At 39.4% G+C, this 18,812-nt stretch overlaps 1 protein-coding gene across 1 annotated transcript in view; it reads left to right on the top strand.

Moving 5' to 3' along the window:
• Positions 1-18,812, top strand: part of LOC112146360 (protein shisa-6) — a 101,970-nt gene that overhangs the window by 60,215 nt on the left and 22,943 nt on the right. The gene's annotated exons all lie outside the window — the stretch shown is intronic.

The raw sequence follows: 18,812 nt of genomic DNA, 5'->3' as shown, positions 1-18,812 counted from the left end.
TCAACACTGCTTCCAGCATTCTATATGTACGCAGCCTCATGAAAGGAAGATATTTTCCCAGTTTTCTGTCAAATTGAAGGACATTACTGAACAATAAACCCCAAGAATCCAGAGATCCTGCAGGTTTGAAAGCCTCACGTTCTCCCCCAAGAAATGACGAACATTATGGAAGCTTTTTATGGAAGCTTTTTGTCCCTGTTCCTGATCAAAGCATTCCGCTTTTCTTTTATCGTGGACCATATATGAATAAAGAAGCACAGGCTGGGCTTCAGTGCAGAGAAGAGAAGGGAAGCTCTGATATAATGATGGGACCCAGCAGGGGGGGGCAGCTTCTTTCACACTGCACCATTTCTATCGTCGAATGTGCTTCAGAACAACACAATTACAATAACGCTTTCCTCAGACGGCACTGTCGTCTTTTTAATGGCTTCTGGAAAAATGCACTTAGCAGGATGTCATCCGAGATCGTCTTTCCCTCTGCGCCGCCTTCTCCGCGCCCTGATCACGTCGTCTGCTCCCTCCTCGGACCGGCACCCGTCAGGCGACGATCTCCAGCCGGGCTCCATTCATCAGGCCCTGCACACTGGAAATTAAATATGAATTTGAAGTGTTTGTGCTGCATTGTTTTAATCTGCCGTGGCGATAATAGGTTCGGATCCCCAGCAGGAACAAAAGAGGAGCCAGCGAGTTCATAATGTCGCCTCGTTGTTTCACAAACCGCTAATCAACTCTACAGTTTATAATCAGATTTAAATGTCTATCCTCAGAATAAGTTGATTGTCTCCTGCAAAACATCCATGATATGAGGTGAGGACAACAAAGGAAGTTAAGCAAGTTTTTTCCAAACTTTCCTATCCTCTCTGGACCGGAAGTTCTTTGAGTTCTTCATCTCTGCTACCTGCATCCCATTTCTATTATCCCATTTCTGTATAATTCTAGTGTATACTTTGTACATTAAGATTTTTATTATGTATACTTTTTTTTGTAAGCTTCTGAAAATCTAATTTCCCCAAGAGTGCCGTCCCAAAGGGATCAATAAAGCTAAGTCTAAGTCTCGGTCCTGTAACCTCACGGTTCCTCTTAAAGTTATCTCAGACTGGAAAAATGATTTGTTCCCTACTGAGTCCGCTTAACTTGGTCTGGATCGAGTCCTGAACCCTGCGTTTTGGTCTGCATTCAGACTGGAATCTACCAGAGATTTCTGTTCCGGACCAAAGCCTGAGACAAAACCACGTGACTAAAGATCTCTTCAGTCATTGGCCAGCAGTTACAAAAGGGTCAAAACAAAAAGAGAAAGATGGAGATGATGCTCTTTACAAATACTGTTCTCTTATTTAAACTTTTTATTTTACTGGTCAGTTTTGAACGTCTGTCTCAGCGTCAGGTTCAACACTTTTTACTGAAACTTTGGTACGGTGGAGACATGCTGCAAGACGGATTCTGAGGATGCTAATAAGTGTTTGTGACATATCGATTGTAAAGAAAGCAGCGTGAGAGGTAATGCTGGTCACGCTAAAAGTTGTTTTAATGAGGCTCCATTCATCCAACCACATTTTAATGAGTTGCTATTTCATTCGTGCTTCACGTTTGTTTACAAATGACCGGCTACGGTGGCCATTTTGTATTGTATTCAGACTGAGGAATCTTGAAAGATGGGTCAGAGAGCGGTTCTTGGCGCAAACTCTGGTTCAGTTTAAGTGTACCAAATGTGTCCAATCTGAATAAACCCTCAGTCTTGCTCCAGCAGTCCTTCAATTCCTCTAACTACAGATCACAGTATCATCTGCAAATGTGATGATCCAGAGATTCCTGTCTAGCCTCACCTGTCAGTCTGTCCATCACCACAACAAATGAGAAAAAGCTCAAAGCGGATCCTTGGTGCAGTCCAACCTTTAACTCCTCTGTCAGCCCTACAGAACATCTCTCCCGGTCTTCCAGCTCTCATTCATGTCCTGAACAACAAAGACGTTCATGGATCTATTTGTCTGCAAGTGGATGCATCAGAATGGGGCGGAGCAGGGAGCTTGTGGCCCCGCCTAGTGTACTTTCTACATCTCAAATACGATATTTCTCACTAATTATTTTATCGTCTGCACCTGATTGACAATTTAAATAAATAAAAACTCATAAATGCCATTTTGAGCTTAACTGTCTTTATATTTGGGCTTCAACCTCTTACAAATGTCACAAGAACATATTAGAAACACAATTTTCATCAGTTTTTAATGGGGTCTTAAGTCCAAGTTTCTGTCCAAACAAAAGCTTTTCCAATAAAACCCTCCTAAACCCAGTTTTTATCCATCTGTTCTCTAAATCTGCTTAATCCCTTTTGGGGTCAGGGGGTTGCTGGAGCCTATCCCTGCTTCTGTTGGGTGAAGGCAGGGTGCCAATTTTTATTCCTTCAGAGCAAAACAGTTCTCATCAAGCAGCTGGAGGATGAGTCTCTGACATTTTAACAGAGAGTCAAATCAGATTTATGTTTTTTGTTAGAGTATCTATGACGTCAACGATTCATCTTTTTTCCATCTCTTTCATTTTTTTTTTTCGTCTGCTTCTGATTCAAAACAATTTGAATAAATAAATACTCAGATATGCTTAATTTTCTCTGTGAATGTTTTCCATCACTGGAAAAATGCCACAAGAACACATTAAAAACACAATTTAAATCAGAGTGGGTCTTTAATATTATTACTATAAAAATGTATTTATTGGTAATCAGAATATTAGTAGTTTAATAACAAATATCTAACCAGAAAACGCCTGAAAAATTGTTCAAGTTCCACTTTAAAACGTTATTCTTCTAAAACAGGGAAAATTAGATCAGAGAAAGACTGAGCGGTTTTAACATTTGCTGGTTTCTAAAATGACCTCATTATTCATTCATTCCATTGAATTCATCAGCGAGCATCTGAAGATGCGAGCAGGAGGAGTTCATCAAGTAATCAGTCCCCTGCAGACGCTCTGATTTATGGTCGATATGTTTGTTCGCTCGTCTCCAGCTTCTCCCTGACGTTCTGTTTCCCTGTCAGACACCTGAATTCCAGTCATGCGATGCCCACCAGGATTCATAACCCGAGCCAGCTCGCAGACGGATGCGTCTGGCGCCCAGAATCAACACAAGCGCTGGAAAATAGAGGCTCTCCCCGGGCTTGTTAGTCCAGCTTTTTTTTTCTTTGATAACCACATATCCTTCAGCCTTTTCATCTCTCTCTGGTTCGGTTTTTATTTCGTTTTTCATTTCTCACGCTCCTGACGTGTAATTTCCTGTGTTCCCCTCTTTATATATCTATAAAGAGTTATCTGCGTGATCGTCGCAGGCCGTGCACAGCCTCCTCACCTCTAATGCAGCCTCCTCATAATGTGGCTCTGAGTCAACAGCAGACGAGCATCCTCTTTCTGCGCCTAATTAAGACGAGCAAAATGTTTGGTAGGGAGTGAGAGATGAAGATGTGACAGCAGAAGACAAGACGGAGCAGGAAATTCATTTCCTCCTGGTGTAATCAGTCTGACAAACCTGCCTCTCCGCGCTGCTGCTGACTGTAAATGAACCCCAGAGGATTTCTGCTGCAGGTCCGGTTTCACGGCAACACAAACAGGAGCGGTGCTGGGGGCTCCGGTCTGGTTGTGCTTTAAAAATGATGAGGCTGTGGGTGGAGGTTGTTGTGTTTGCTAATGATTTTACAAATGTTGCAGCAGCAGGAGGTAGACGGGTTTTTTCTCCACTCCTGCTCAGGAAAAACAAAGCCGCTGAGGAAATTGGTTTCTGATTGACGGGGGATGCATAAAGCTGTGACACTAAATTTCTTATTTAGACTATTTACTTTACTGGTTCTGTGACGAAAACATTTGAATGTAAGAAGAAAGAGAAAGTTATAACTTTTCCACATATTTCTGCTAGTTCTAGAGAAGCTCAATGATGCTTAAAATGTTCCATTACATGTTGGAGCATTGCAGTGATCTGTTAGGATAACAACGTCATGAAAACACTGGATTTCATGCAACAAAACTCTTTAGACTCTGTAGAAGTCGCCTAAATGACACGATCATCGACGTACTGCAACTCTTATGCTGTCAATCAGCTGATTCGGATGTGAAGAAAAGCAGCTTTTCAGATCGACTGTGTTCTCATATTCAACACATTATTACGTAAAGGGTTCCAGCTTCATTTCTGCACATCAGGGGTGTTAAACTCAACCGCAGCGGGCCCAAAATCCAGAACACACCTGAGGTCGCTGGCTGATTGAACACTCTGAAACTACATTTTTACAAGTTTAAAAAAAGGAAGTTTTAAAACGCTGACCGAACCTCGGTTCGCGGCCGCACCGATACCCCAAACCTTAACCTGGTCCTGCGTCCAGTGCTGACTGTCCGGTACCGGGTCATGATTACGGTTAGGATACCGGTGCGTTTCATGTCCTAGTACCGGACCGGTACCGGTTTGAGGCCCAGAGGTTGAGGAGCCTTGATTTAGTTGGACGTCATAAAATGCAGAGTTGGGGACACCCAAAACCTAAATTTTGGGTTGACGCGAAGGGTTCCCTAACCAAACGTCAAGATGTGACGAGTTGGGAATGAGAATATGTTGAAATATGTTACAAGATAACGTTGGGCCGCTAATAACAAAAATATAAAATGATCTGCTGATATGATCACCCAGAGGGCCGGATCCGGCCCCCGGGCCTCGACTTTGACACATGCTGTACTGTGTTGCATAACAGACCAAAGGTCTCTTTTCGTCATTTCAGAATCCCCTTGAATGATGTTAATTGTGTCAATGGTTGAAGAGTTACGGTGATGGAAAGAAAATAAAGTGTTAAAGGATTTAAGAGACTAATAAAGTGTAAGAATGAGCTGAACAAAAAATTAAACAGCTAAATCCATTTTACTGTACGCATCATTTGCAAATAACATTTATTAGCTTATAATCTTCATATTAAAACTATTCCTAAAAACAAATATGTTATTTTAGTACCTTAAATTGACATTTTTATTGGAAACTAAGTCAGGCATAAAGGGGTTAGTGTCCAACTTAGCCTAAAGAATGTGATAGTTTATCTAAAAAAAAAAAAAATTAGTTTACGATAGGGCTGCCACGATTAGTCGACTATTAAAACAGTCGACGACTAATTTAATAGTCGATTAGTTGTTACTTTATATTATATGGAGTCAGAGTGTTGTAAAGTGTAAAGTTCTAATGGCTTTATGCTAACTTTTTGGACTATTTGGGGATTTATTAAGGTTTTTTGGCTATTTTGGAGTTTAGCTAATATTTCAGCTAAATGCTAACTATTTTGGTTAACTTAGACTTTTATCAGTTTTTCAGGATAATTTGGCATTTAACGAATATTTTAAGTGGCTTCAGTGTTTTTTTTATCCATCAATTTCATCATCTTCAGTGGCCAAATTCAGCTTGCAGCATTCAACTCTAATTTGTTTTATCTAATTTTTAGTTTAAATATTTCATTTAAATACATCAAAATTACAATTTTTTGAAGCTTTGAATAATAGTTTTTTTTTGCAATAAACACATTTTCCTCTAATTTTAGTTTTTGTTTCAACAGGATTTATTAAGCATACAGACGGTTTAAATGGAGAATCTGCAGGAAGAGCTGACAGTTCAGTCGTTTTCAAAAGAGAAATTCCAGAAACTGAGAAGAAAATGAGATCAAACATTAAACGAAACCTCAGAATTTATGTGCCTGATGACTAAACTACAGCAGCATGAAGCTGAATTTCTGCCTGTTTGTTTCTTAACGCTGCTTCATTTCATGCGATCTCCAGAAGCAGACTCTCCAGCAAAGCGTTTCCTGTAACCTCCGGTACCCGTCTGTCTCTGCTGGGGGAGGCTGCATCCTCCGTTCATGCCTCCCTGTATGTGTGTGTTATGACAGACCCCCATTCTTGCCTCATCTGTCCCCTGACCCTCTTTTTGTGCCGAGCCGACAGCTCTTCTGACAGAAAGCCTGATGGTTATCTTTCACATTTGTTCTCTGTCAGATGCTGCTTCACGTCTGGCTCCGTCTTCAGAACTCCTTTCATGCTTTATCTCATCCTTCAGAGCTTTTCTTTGTCAATCTGTCAAAACATCCTCAAAGTTTTGGGTCATTTTTTGCTAAACTGTGTTGATAATTAACCTTTTTTCCCAACGTGTTTGTGTTTTTCTGTCATTGGAGCTAAAGTAAAGAGATGAAACATCGGAACATAAACCTTCATAAGAAGCTTGATGATGTACTTCTGAGATCTATAGGGTTCATGATGATGCGAAATGCATGTTAGACCAGAACCAGAACCTGGAGCTGCTGTAGGACGTCGAGTCCGATCCTTCACCTGTCCACATGTGGTCAACGATTTACAATTCTTTCTCACTATTTCATGAATTATTTTTTTACTGGACATTTGAAAATGTGATATGCATCATGTATGTCTTTATTAAAAACAGGAGATTAGAAACTACAAATCGTAAATGAAGACACAGCAACATCTCAATAGAAACAGAACAACTAGAAAACACTCAGTCCTTTCATCTGACAGCATAGTTTCTAACAGAAAACTGGTTTTCAAACTGACTTTAGAGCAAAAATCCAAAAACTCCTTGAACTTTAGATGAACAGACGCGTTCCAGTACGGGTATTAAACCATGCTAGCAGACGGTCACATGACGTCAGCGATGATCCAATTTTTGTAATATCCTTATTTAAATATTTGTTATATTATTCATTAAAATGTTTGACTTTATTTTAAGCAAAATCTGTTTTTCAGGACTTGTTTCAATTAACTGAACTTCAGCCTCAGATACTCGATACTTTTACTTTGAAAATCAGACCCTTCATCAACATTGTACTTAGAAGATTTATTTGCCCTCGCTGACAGTAGGTCGAGTTAGAGTTTAGCTCATATTTAAGAAACACAATAAATATGTTTGCTAAAGTGGCATGTATTAGGGATTTTATGCAGTTTTACTTCAAATTTTTCAAAAATGTAAGTAAACCTCAGCGCTCTTCATGGTTTTTTCACAAAATCTCCCGTCTTTTAGCAAATTTAACATTTTACAAACAGCTTTTGCATTTTCAGCAAATCCCCTCAGCAGTTAAAGTAAATTACATCACCATTTTCAGCAAAAAAACTCAGCAAAAAGTATTCACACTAGAGCAGCCACGAGTAGTCGACTAATCGACGACTAATTCAATAGTCGATTAATCGTTACTTTATAGTATATGGAGTCAGAGTGTAGTGAAGTTGAAAGTTATAATGACATTCTGCTAGCTTTGTGGACTATTTTGGCACTTCTTAAAGTTTTTTTTGGCTATGTTGGATTTTAGCTAATATTTCAGCTGCATGCTAGCTGTTTCCCTTTGGGCGATGTCCCTGTGGCTGAGCTGCTCCTGAGATGAATAGATCTCCAAAATACTGTTTCTTCACAGCAGAGCCAAGCCCAAGGTTTTTTATTTATTTTATTTTTTCTATGCGTATGAATTGTTTGTGTGATCATGTCTGTGTGTTTATGGAGGGGGGGTGGATTGGGTTTCTCTCTTTTTATTTTTTGTATTTGGTTATTTCTGTTTTTAACTGTACAGCGCTTCGAGCTGTGCAAGCATGAGAGGCGCTCTTTTATAAATAAAGTTTGATTTGATTTGTTTTGGCTAATTTAGGCTTTTATTGTTTTTGGCTATTTTGGAGTTTAGCTAAAATTGCAGCTGCATGCTAGCTGTTTTTGCTAACTAAGGCTTTTTTCATTTTTTTAGGCTAATTTGGCATTTAACTAATATTTTTGATTGGGTATCAGCTTCAGTGATTTCAGCTATCAATTTCAGCATCTTCAGCGGCCAAATTCAGCTTACAGCATTCCTTCACACTAGCATTATCACAGGTAATGCTATATATCCAGTTTTTTGTTAGTTTAAAGCCAATGATAGTTAAGATGTATATTTTACATCTTGTTTGCGCATGACCCGATTACTCGACTAATGGAAAAAAATATTCAGTAATTCGTCAACCATTAACATAATCGTTTATGGCAGCACTATTTCACTCTAGCATTGTAAGTAATGCAACTTTTCTAGTTAATGTAAGTCATGATTATAAGTGATTGGCTCACAATTCTGTAAACCGTCTGCTTTCAGCCAACATTTCAAACATCCACATTAGGTTTAACCGAAAGTCCTGGCGTCCTCCGCAATTCATCACTTACTGAGTTTTAGCCAATAGCCAAACACGATGACCTGGAATGACCTGTGTGTTTGTCAAAGGAAATGAAAGGTCTCTGTGTCTGCGGGTCAAACTCCCCTGCAGCCCGCTGGCAGTAAATCCTGGACCTCTGAGGGCTTCCAGCTGGAGTTTTAATAAGCAGCCTGACGGCGTAGCGGCCGAGACGCGGCTGACCACAGGGTATGTTTGACACAAGGAACCAGCGAGGGGTCCCTGCCCCTCCACCCGAAACTTCATAACTCCAAAGGCTCCGCAGGGAGAACGGGTGGAGTTTTGATTGTTTCTGTTAATTACAAAAACACAGTCACGAGAAGGGCTGAAGGTTGTGAAATCATTGGGGTTTCGTTTAACAAGCCCTGACATTCTGTTGGTGATTCTTATGAAGGCACTCGATACTGAGGATGACAGCGCCTAATCAATTAATGCCGTGGCGTCAGTCATTTAGCGAGAGGAGAATGGAGACCTGACACCCTCTGAAGCTGAATTCATCACCCGTCTCCTAATAAACACTGTTGGGCGCATTAGCGGCACATACCGCCCTAAAGCGTTCAGCCACCATTAATTAGCGTCATCATCTGCAATTGTTTACTTGTTGCAACTGATCATTTAATTAAGCAGCTTCAGAATGAGGATCTAAATATTGAGGATGGATTTTAACAAGATCAGAGGAAGCCTGACTCCGCCGAACAAGTACCAATCACATCTCTATGTAGATTTCTGTAATTATCTGTTGTAATCATCAAACGTTACGCAGAAGGCCGGGAGGAGAGCGGCTCTTCTCCCACGAAGGCCACTCAAATGCAGTGACGGAAACAGCTGTAAGTGAACGGCAGTTATCCATGAATGATTACTGGGGGGTGGGATGTTCTTCAGGCAGGTGCCACTTCCTCTTCTCTTCCTCTTTCATTTTGTAAATTACCAACACATCTGCGCCACAATGAAGTTTCATCCTCATGAATGTATTATTGCTTCTCAATAAAGTCTGAATGTCTTTGCTGGGATTTGAGTCGTCGTCCCCCCCCAACTTTGACAAAAGTTAATATTTTATTAAAGATGGCTCCCCTAAAGCCCTGATCAATCAGGCAGCGGGGTGCGGGGATACGGGCCGAAATTAAGAGAATGCAAAAGTCAACAGAGGCTGCGTCTTCATCCAAGCCGGCGGCTGATCTGGGAAATAAGAGGCTGGAGGAGGCGTATGGAAAGACGAGCATCGATTCAGAAGGAACTCAGCTTACCGACACTCAGCTTACCGACACTCAGCTAACAGAGGCTAGCAACTAGCATTCCTCTGCTCCTCATTCCTCTGCTCATAGATGTTTAAGGCCACCGTTTGCCTTAGTCACATGGAGCATTGTCGTACGGAGTCCTTACGCCATACTCTATTCGTTTGTAATGATTGTGCACAAATGCATGCACGTGATACGTAAGTGCCTGTAGGATGTCCACACAATAAAATAGTTGATAAAATCGATCTGAATTGATCTAAGCTTAATGATCAATAATTGATCCATAAAAGTAGAGATCAATCTTAATCAAATCAAATCAAACTTTATTTATAAAAGTGCCTTTCAAACTCTCAGCAACTCAAAGCGCTTCACATTTAAAAACAAAACCTACACAATAAAAGCCCAACCCACCCTTCACACACACACACCCTCCCCATAACACATACACCCATGACCCCACACAATGAATACTCATTGATTATTCTCAGAAAAGATGATTTCCGGATTTTACCAAACGATAACATTATGTAACAGATATGAAACACTCATAATCATCAGAATACAAATCCCTTTCACTGTCACTGTCCCTTTTTATATCAAATTCACTGCTCTACTGTCTGTCCAAAAACGTTTTCATGAACTGTACGCTCCCGCTGCATACAGTAGGAGCTACTGTCAAAAGTTTTTAGCCTCATCGCTACATCATGGTCGTCAGAAGAACTGAATTTATTTATTTTAAAGAGCACTATAAAAGCATCGGTCATCATATCTCCATGTTTGGGTTCATGAGACCATTCAGAGATTGTCCTAGTTCGGTCTGAATGTTGGCGCTTTCAGCGGTACTTCTGTCTCTCTGTGACTCAGTTTGAAGACTTTCTGTCCCGCATTAGTCCAAGGAGAAAAAAATAAGAATATAATATTACTGTTATCTCCATATAATAAGAAAAGTAATGCCTCGTTTCCACTGAGCAGTCCAGATCGGACCAGTCCTTTCTTGGCCGGTTCAGAAAGGTCCGGGGATTTCAAGTGAGCGTTTCCATTGAGCCTTGGACCATCAGAGCGCATGCGGGACGTAGACTGATGACTACAGCGAAAGAGAAGCTGCATCAGCTGACTCAGAAACGGACAGAAAATTTTAAAAATAACCGCAGAGGATCATTATAATCCGGAGCAGGAGTTTATTCTGGATGAAGCCGGTCTCTACGCTCAGAACCGTTTACTACTCTGAATTAAAATGAAAAAAAAAAAAAAACTCAGAGCATGATGGGAAGTGTTTTTGGTGAGTATGGATTGGTAACAGACATTCTTCAGCCGCGGGGGATGGGTGAGATGGAAGCGGGGGGATGGGGAGTCTCTTTATTGGTGGATTCAGTTTGTCTCCGGTCCCCAACCCCCGCAAACAAGAGGAATACTGTGTGCAAAGAATTTATGATTCTTTGCAAGAAGGTTGTGGGTGAGGGGCGAAGAAAAAAAGAGGACAAAACTTTCAGTTTGGATCTTGAGTTGCTGGTCGGACACTTCCTGTTCTCGTAAAACCTTTAGGTGTGACGACAGAAGCTCCGCCCTAATGGATCCTTTCCATTTTTCTATGGACCTACGACCAACGGGGGACCAGAAATGGAACAAGTCATTCCTGTTTAACGGGTCCGTTTTGTAATGGAATCGTCTGGACCGGCCAGTGGAAACGGTGCATAAGTTCTCCTCCATGTCTGTTTTTGACTGATTACATCATCAACATGTCACGACCCAATGCTGAGACCCGATCAGTTGATGTGATCTGATCTTCTTTAGCAAAGATATTTGAACTCTTGCTTCTCCGTCTGAAGTATTCTGGTCCCACTTTGCAGGACGTGTTCTTGCATCTAAACATGAACCGAACTCTGAAACTGGAAGCTCCTGATGTGTGAAACATAGTTGGCGTAAATGCTTCAACTTTTCTGCTGTTAGTAGCAGTTAGCGGCTAACAGAAAAGAGACACTTTTCCAACCTATGCTAACAATGTTTTCTTGTTTAGTTTTTCTTTTCTGTTTATCAGCTGGTAGCATGTTTCTGATTTTTCACTTTCTTAAAACTTTACATCAACTCACAATTTAACTTCTGACAAATAAAGCAAAACTTTATTGATTCAATGTTTGAGTTGGAGACTTGGCAAAAATCCGTGAGGAAGTCTAAGCATCAATGAATCACTGAAACAGTATTCTGTTATCTAATATAAGATCGCAGCTTGAGAAAATTTGGAGTTTAATAAACATCTAAAGATCGAATCTTTTGGCACAAACGCCACAGAAAGGGACGTTTTAAAAGTTTCAGATGCTTCACATCTGTCTGTCAGCTTCACTCTTGTCCAAATCAAGACTGTTATTCTGAAGAATTGTTTCAGCAGAGTTCTCATTTCTCTGAGGAAGCTACAAGGTCATCCTGAGAGAAGAAAACAACAGGCTGGATGGTCTCCTGACTGGAAAAAGCGTGTCGGGCAGTGACACCGGATCTGGAATCAATACTGGAGAAACAAAGATCCTTCGCCTCAGGCGCCCCTGGTGGGAGGCTGGACTGGAGGAATGGCTTCTTCATCCTTTTGCTCCGTTCCACAGATGTGAAGCAGTCTCCGCTCATTTGTTCTGGCTGAATTTTTAGTTCTCCATGAATTTTACATGAAGTCTGACAGAGTGAAGTCTGAAGCTGTAAGAACTCAAATGAGCTTCATTCAAAATAAAAAACAAAATCTTCTCCAAACTGGAATGTAAACATTGAGAAGCTTGACAGTTTCAGAGTTATTAGATTTTCCGGTTTTGACAGCCTCCTCGTCTTCATCATTGAGCTGCTTCATCAGCCTCCTGATCAACAGCTGCTTTATGCCGCCGTAATTACGGGGGAACGTGGAGTGTAATTATGACAAAGAGCTTCATTTTAGAATCTTCAGCTGCCTTTTCTTCACTCTAACACACGTGTCAAAGTCAAGGCCCGGGGGCCGGATCTAAGATTTCAGCTACATGCTAGCTGTTTTGGCTAATTCAGATTTATTTTTTTTTTCATTTTTAGGATATTTTGAGGTTTAGCTATTTTTTCAGATAAATGCTAGCTGTTTTGGCTAAACTATGAAGTTTTTCTTGGCAAATTTAAAGTTTAGCTTATATTTCAGCTACATGCTAGCTGTTTTGGCTAATGTAGGCTTTTTATGTTTTTTCTTTTTACTTATTTAGAGTTTAGCTAAAATTTTGGTTACAAGCCAGCTGCTTTGGCTAATTTAGGCTTTTCTTTTTAAGTTTTTTAGGCTGTTTTGGAGTTTGGCATATATATACATGCTAGCTGTTTTGGCTACTCTAGGGTTTTTTTTTTTTTTTTCATTTTTTTAGGCTATTTTGAAGTTTAGCTATATTTGCAGATACATGCTAGCTGTTTTGGCTAACCTAATTTTACAGTTTTTAAGCTAATTTGCCAATTAGCTAATATTTCAGCGACATGCTAGCTGTTTTGGCTACCTTAGGCTATTTTTTTTGTTTTGTTTTTTTAGGATATATTTAAGTTTAGCTATTTTTTTAGATACATGCTAGCTGTTTTGGCTAACCTATTTTTATAGTTTTTAAGCTAATTTGCCATTTAGCTAATATTTCAACTGGCTATCAGCTCCAGCGTTTTTAGCTATTAATTTCAGTATCTTCAGTGACCAAATTCAGCTTACAGCATTCACACTAGTATTATCGCAGGTAATGTTATATATGTAGTTCATAATTCTGTTAAAAAGTTACAGTTTTAAAGTTTTAAAAATTTTGTTTTAGAGTGTTCAGTAAATGTTTATCCTGTTCGGCCCGTGACCTCAGGTGTGTTTGGATTTTGCCCCTTTTGTGCGATTGAGTTTGACACTCCTGCTCTAACATGATGGGATGCGATGATGGAAACATTAGAAGGTTCTGATCACGCCGCTGTGTCATTCTCCTGGAGAACTCTGCTGTAATGTCTGATCAACAGGTAGAAATCTTCAAACTCGCCGTCGTGCCGGAGTCCAGCTCTCCACGGCAAGGATAACGGCAGCTTTGTGTGATGTTACTTCTGACATATCGAAGAAGACATCAGATAAATCTGTGCTTATCCTTGTTAGTAAGTCACAGACTCCGAGGAGCTTCACGAGACGCCAGCGGCTGGCGGCAGGTTGGTACGGCGTGCCGAGCATCGCCCGGATTTACATTCATGGGACACGTTTGGGAAAAATAAGCCGAGTGGAAAAGCTGTTTCTCCCAAAACTGCAGCTTTTGGGGTGGAAAATTAACTAATTTGTCATCAGCAAAGAAAATCTGTTTATTTCCTCTTTAAACATTAAGAATATTTAATATGCAAAGAGAAATGTATTAATTAAGCTGAGTGAATGGAGTGGAAAATCAGGCTGAGAAATTATACTTTAGGTCCCAGTTTAGAGAAAACTTGGATCAAAATATGGTGAGAAATGTTTCCTTCAGGACGCCGAAAACACTGAAGACGGAAGTCAAAAAGAAGAATTATGGGTTTAAATTCAAAATATATACAATTTACGTTAAGGTAGAAAACTCTGACCTGAAAAATTAACAGGATTTTATGTGAAAAAAATACAAAAACATATGTAATAGAAAAAAATTACTTAATTTGAGTTAAAAAAAGGAAAGATTTGAGTATTTTCTTGTTCACATTGTTGACTTCATAATGAAGTGGTCAATATTGAACACATAAACAGGCTTTCAAAGAAAAATGTCTTTAAAATACGTCTTTATCCTGTAGGGAAAACAGCTTTCAGTTTTATAGGAAACGTTGCTGCAGGAAAAAACTAGATTTCACATTTTGTCTCTAGTCTCGAGTCACCTGCATCTCCCCTAGTTACCCTAAGTGCTCTCTACGACTTGTCACCCGCAAAAAATAAATATGCATGAGTGTTTCTTTCTGTACAGGATCACTGAATGGTTCATGACTTTGATATTTGGTGGTATTGCGTGCCCCATTCAGTTTTGACCATTTCACACCTGTAAACAGACCAGGTCTAAACGTCTAGTTATGTCTGAGGCTTATTTTAACACGTTCCACTTTTTTAAACTCTTTAAACGTTTGCTGATTTGACAAAGCTGTGCAAACGCAGGCTTTTATCTGGCATGAAGCACAGATAAACCACATTTAAAGTGGTACCAGATGCATCTCAATGCTTTTCCTTATTATCATTAAGAATATGCTAATTATTCAGTGTAGTGGAAAGAAAGCGTTTAAGTAGAGATTGGTTCCTCATGAGCTTTAATGCTTCATTCTGAGACAAAATCTGGTCATTTTCTACTTTTTGTGTATTTTTTGTGACAAAACAATCATGTTTTTAGTCATAAAGTTGGTCGTTTTAAATGGAAGTCCATGAGGATCGGCTCCTGCACGCCGCCTCCAGCAGTGCTGGCTATCTGGCCTCTCCATTACACACACATTTGCACAAAGGCAAAGCGAGGTGAAGCGTTCCATCAGGCCCACACGGTACCTCTCACTCTGCCAGCATAATGACATGGCATGAGCTCTCTCCATGGCCGGCGTCTGTCCATCAGTCTCCCCATAGAGAGGCATTTAAAATGGATCTGGGTCACAGTGGGATCCCCTCTGCCCACCGGCTGGAACCTGGGAGCGCTGAATTCATTTGTGACCAAGCGGCCGGCGTTGTCAGAGACAATCCTTGTGGCAAACCTCACTGTCAGCTGTCTTTTCTTTGACTTTAAAAGCCCCCCCACCAATGAATGCTCTTTGTGGTTTGATCTAAATTAGAACAAAGAAGAAGAAACATCTTCTAAATGAAACGATTGTCTTCTGTGTTCCAGCAATCTCTAAACATGAAAACTGTTTGGCTCTTAAATCTCTTCTTGTGACGTCCAACTTTACACAAACAGTGACTCATTCAAGAAACATGCAGTTATGCAAATGAGATGTTTTTGCATTTTAATCTGCTCTCATACCGGTGAACTTAACAATGTGCACTGATTTAAAGTGATTCAAGTTCTGCTGTTTGTTGGTACATTGTGATGCTTGAAGCTGGAAATGATTTCAGTGTTTAGTTTCTGGGACGTTTGAACATTCAGTTCTTGTCTTCGTTTGGGTCATAAAACTAAAATGTTTCATATTTTCTTCTGAAACGATTAACAACGTTTATGTTTGCTTTCTATTGAGGAATAAAAATGATAGAAGGAAGGCTTGGGCATGTGTTCATATCCTTGCTTTAGTGTACTTTTGTGTTAATTGTTAAGTTGAATGTAAAGTCTTTTATTCACCGACTCTGAATGCTAATGCTACGTTAACACCAGGCATGAGTTCTTAAGCTTGAGATCTTAAATCATTCTTGTATTTGCATTCTTGAACTTGAGTTCCTCAACTTGTGTTCTTGAATTTGCGTTCCACAACTTGTGTTCTTGAACTTGTATTGTTGAACTCGAGTTCCTAAACTTACGTTCTCGTACTTCGTTTCTGAACTGGCGTTCTATATTATGGGTTCTTGGAAGTACTTTCTTGAACGTACGTTCTTTAACATGCGTTTTTGACCTTGTTTTCTTGAAACGAAGTAAGTGAACTTGAACGGGGTTCTTTAACTTCCATTCCTGAACGTGTATTCTTGAACTTGTGTTCCTGAATGTGTGATAGTGTTCACACTGGACTGCTGCTACCTGTTACTACCACATGCCCACCGTCTACAGTTGGAAGAGGTTCAATGTTAAATGTGGAAGAGGTTTGAATCTGCTGAAACCTGCTCCAGACTTCTCCGATATTTGAATGACTTTGTGTCGTATGATTCCAGACAGGCACAAACTGCTATTATTCATTTCTTCTCCACAATCAATCATGTTTACAACAGTTGGCACTTCCGTGAATTCAAGTCCCTGATCAGTCAACCTGGTTTAACGTTAAATGTTTGTGCATGGAGGCCAAAAACAGACTGAAATACTTGTGTAGCGGCTCGTGAACGTGAGAGTTTTGTACGTGGAAGCCTGAAACACGTTTACGCAGACTTTCATTGAACGCGCTGCAGGAACACGGTGTGAGCGTAGCTTTAGGCAGAGTGTTGGGGCCTAAAGGGGAACCCACCTTGATGGTCTGAACACGTCCTACCAAAGCAGTCGTCTTCTACCTTGATCTATGTCACACTAAAGCTCGGACGTTGGTTTCCGTCTTTACACTCAGATTTAGTCCTGAAAGCATCTAAGTAGGATAAATGAACTCCTGGATTCTGTTCTCCAAAGGTTTCATTGTTCATGTATCGTTTGGAGTTTAATAAAAACCGTGATCCAGATGACGGATTTGCAAACTTTTCACTGTAAAAAAAGGAAGGAATGTCTTTCATGGTAAATGGTGTATAATTGTCTTTTCTACATTCATTAGGGCCCAAAGCACTTCACCGTCACAGTCCCGTTCACACACATTCACACACTATCCAACCTAAAAACAACGTGGGGTTCAGTGTTTTGCCCAAGGACACTTTGACATGGCAATCCTTTGATTTCAGGTCACTGCCATCAAAATAAATGGTTTATGGCCATTTTGGCTCCATGTTGTTGCTTTTGGAAAACTGGATTTAAACGTTATCAAACCCTTTTATCACAAATATTCAGCATTAAAAGATAGAAATCGGTTCTACAGGCTGACATTTGTTGGGATGACTTGGGACAAGCAATGCCATGAATGAAACTTAAATTATATGTATGATTACAAATGACTGAGCCAGTCTAAGACCTTTGCTCAGATATCATAACACAGCTGGACAGTCATTTTATTTTTTAAATCTTTTCTGCTTTTCCTTCCACCGTCCGTATGTCTTTTGGGCGTCCATAACTCTTCAACCGATTTAAATCATTCAATGTCTAAAACACTCAGCTCTTTGTGGAGATCGGTGCTCGCATGTTTCAACTTTGTAGCTTCTTAATTTTCTTAATTTTCAAACCAAAACTGATTTTTCATCTTCATTGAAAATGAATGGCTGAACCTTCAAATCCCTCTAACTGAACTCAAAGTTTGAGTTCTGTAAAGTATAAAATCTCAAGTTAATTTTTAATTTTTATTGTATTCTATTAAAAAAAAACATCTTGTGGTTTTTACAAAATTGCAGTTTGAATTTGATAAAATCTTTATTTAATTTGTGGATTTATGATGGAAGTCAATGGAGGAGAACTAGATTAGTGACATCATCACTTAGACGATTGTTTACATCTTTACTGATAAACTGACAACATTCAGAACAACCATGTAGATTCTTTTCATTGTCATGAATGAATCAAATATGTACATTATTTAAAAGTTTCATTTAAATAATATACAACATTCCATATAAAGAAAATCCTCAATCTGTGATTTGATTGATTCATGTATTTATTGTTGAATCTGTTTTTCTCTGACAAGAACATTTATCCCTAAACTGACAGTTTTTGTTTTTCTGATACAAGAACAAACATTTGTTGGTTATTACATAAAAAAATGATGAATAAAGGTGAAGATCTTGTTCAGAGAACTGCTGTTAAGTTCTGATTGAGGTTTTTTTAAACGAAGGAAACATTATTCCTCTTTTTCTTTACTTTTCAAACTAAAAGTTTGTAATCAAAGACTTTTGAATTCATAATGAAATTTTGCAATCAGCAGTGCCATTAATTACAGTTAATCACAGGAAATCATGCGATTAATTGCAATTAAACTTGTGAATAGTTTCCAAGCAGTAATAGAAATACATTTTTCTTCCTCAATCAAGCAGAATTTATTATATTTTCCTTTGAAGTTTTATAATTATTCTGGTTGGAGAAGTTTTTGTTTTGGATTAAATCGTTTTGGAGAATAAAAAATCTTTTTGAAGATGATTTACACTATTTTATAGCAGCTCCTGAAGGAGTTAAAATGTTTGTTTTTAGCATCATCATGAGGCTTCTTTCAACCCTTTAACACCTCCAGTGAGGACTTTTCTTTGACTACCTTAAATCTTTAATCGTTTACGCATTTAACATGATTCCTTCAGACTCTGCAGGTGAGAAAAGCAGCTTTGCATTGATTTGAAGCACTTTTCAGTTCTTACACAACCGTCATGAAATCAGCTTTGCGTCATTATGCAGCGCTTTACTTTACTATTGTGTTGCCAATTTGAAAAGCTCCTTTTCTGCAGAATCAGCTGATGTACTTTGAATTCGGTGACATCTTACACGTTCCTCAGTTAATTTAGCATTTACTTATAAATTCCCACTTTTAACATGTTCTTGAGGCATTTTTCTGATGACTGACGACACATTTGAAATGCATTTCTATGTGTTTATTCAAATGATTGTAAAGAAGAAGAAAAGATACAATTGTAAGTATTGTATTTGTGACATAGAAAGCATGCTGGGCGGAGCCTTAAGCCCCATGCTCCGCCCCGTTCTAATGCATCCA

The sequence above is a fragment of the Oryzias melastigma genome, linkage group LG8, assembly GCF_002922805.2.
Source record: "Oryzias melastigma strain HK-1 linkage group LG8, ASM292280v2, whole genome shotgun sequence".
Taxonomy (NCBI): domain Eukaryota; kingdom Metazoa; phylum Chordata; class Actinopteri; order Beloniformes; family Adrianichthyidae; genus Oryzias; species Oryzias melastigma.
Note: the sequence above shows the minus strand (reverse complement) of the source record. Positions and strands in the feature narration are given on the sequence as shown.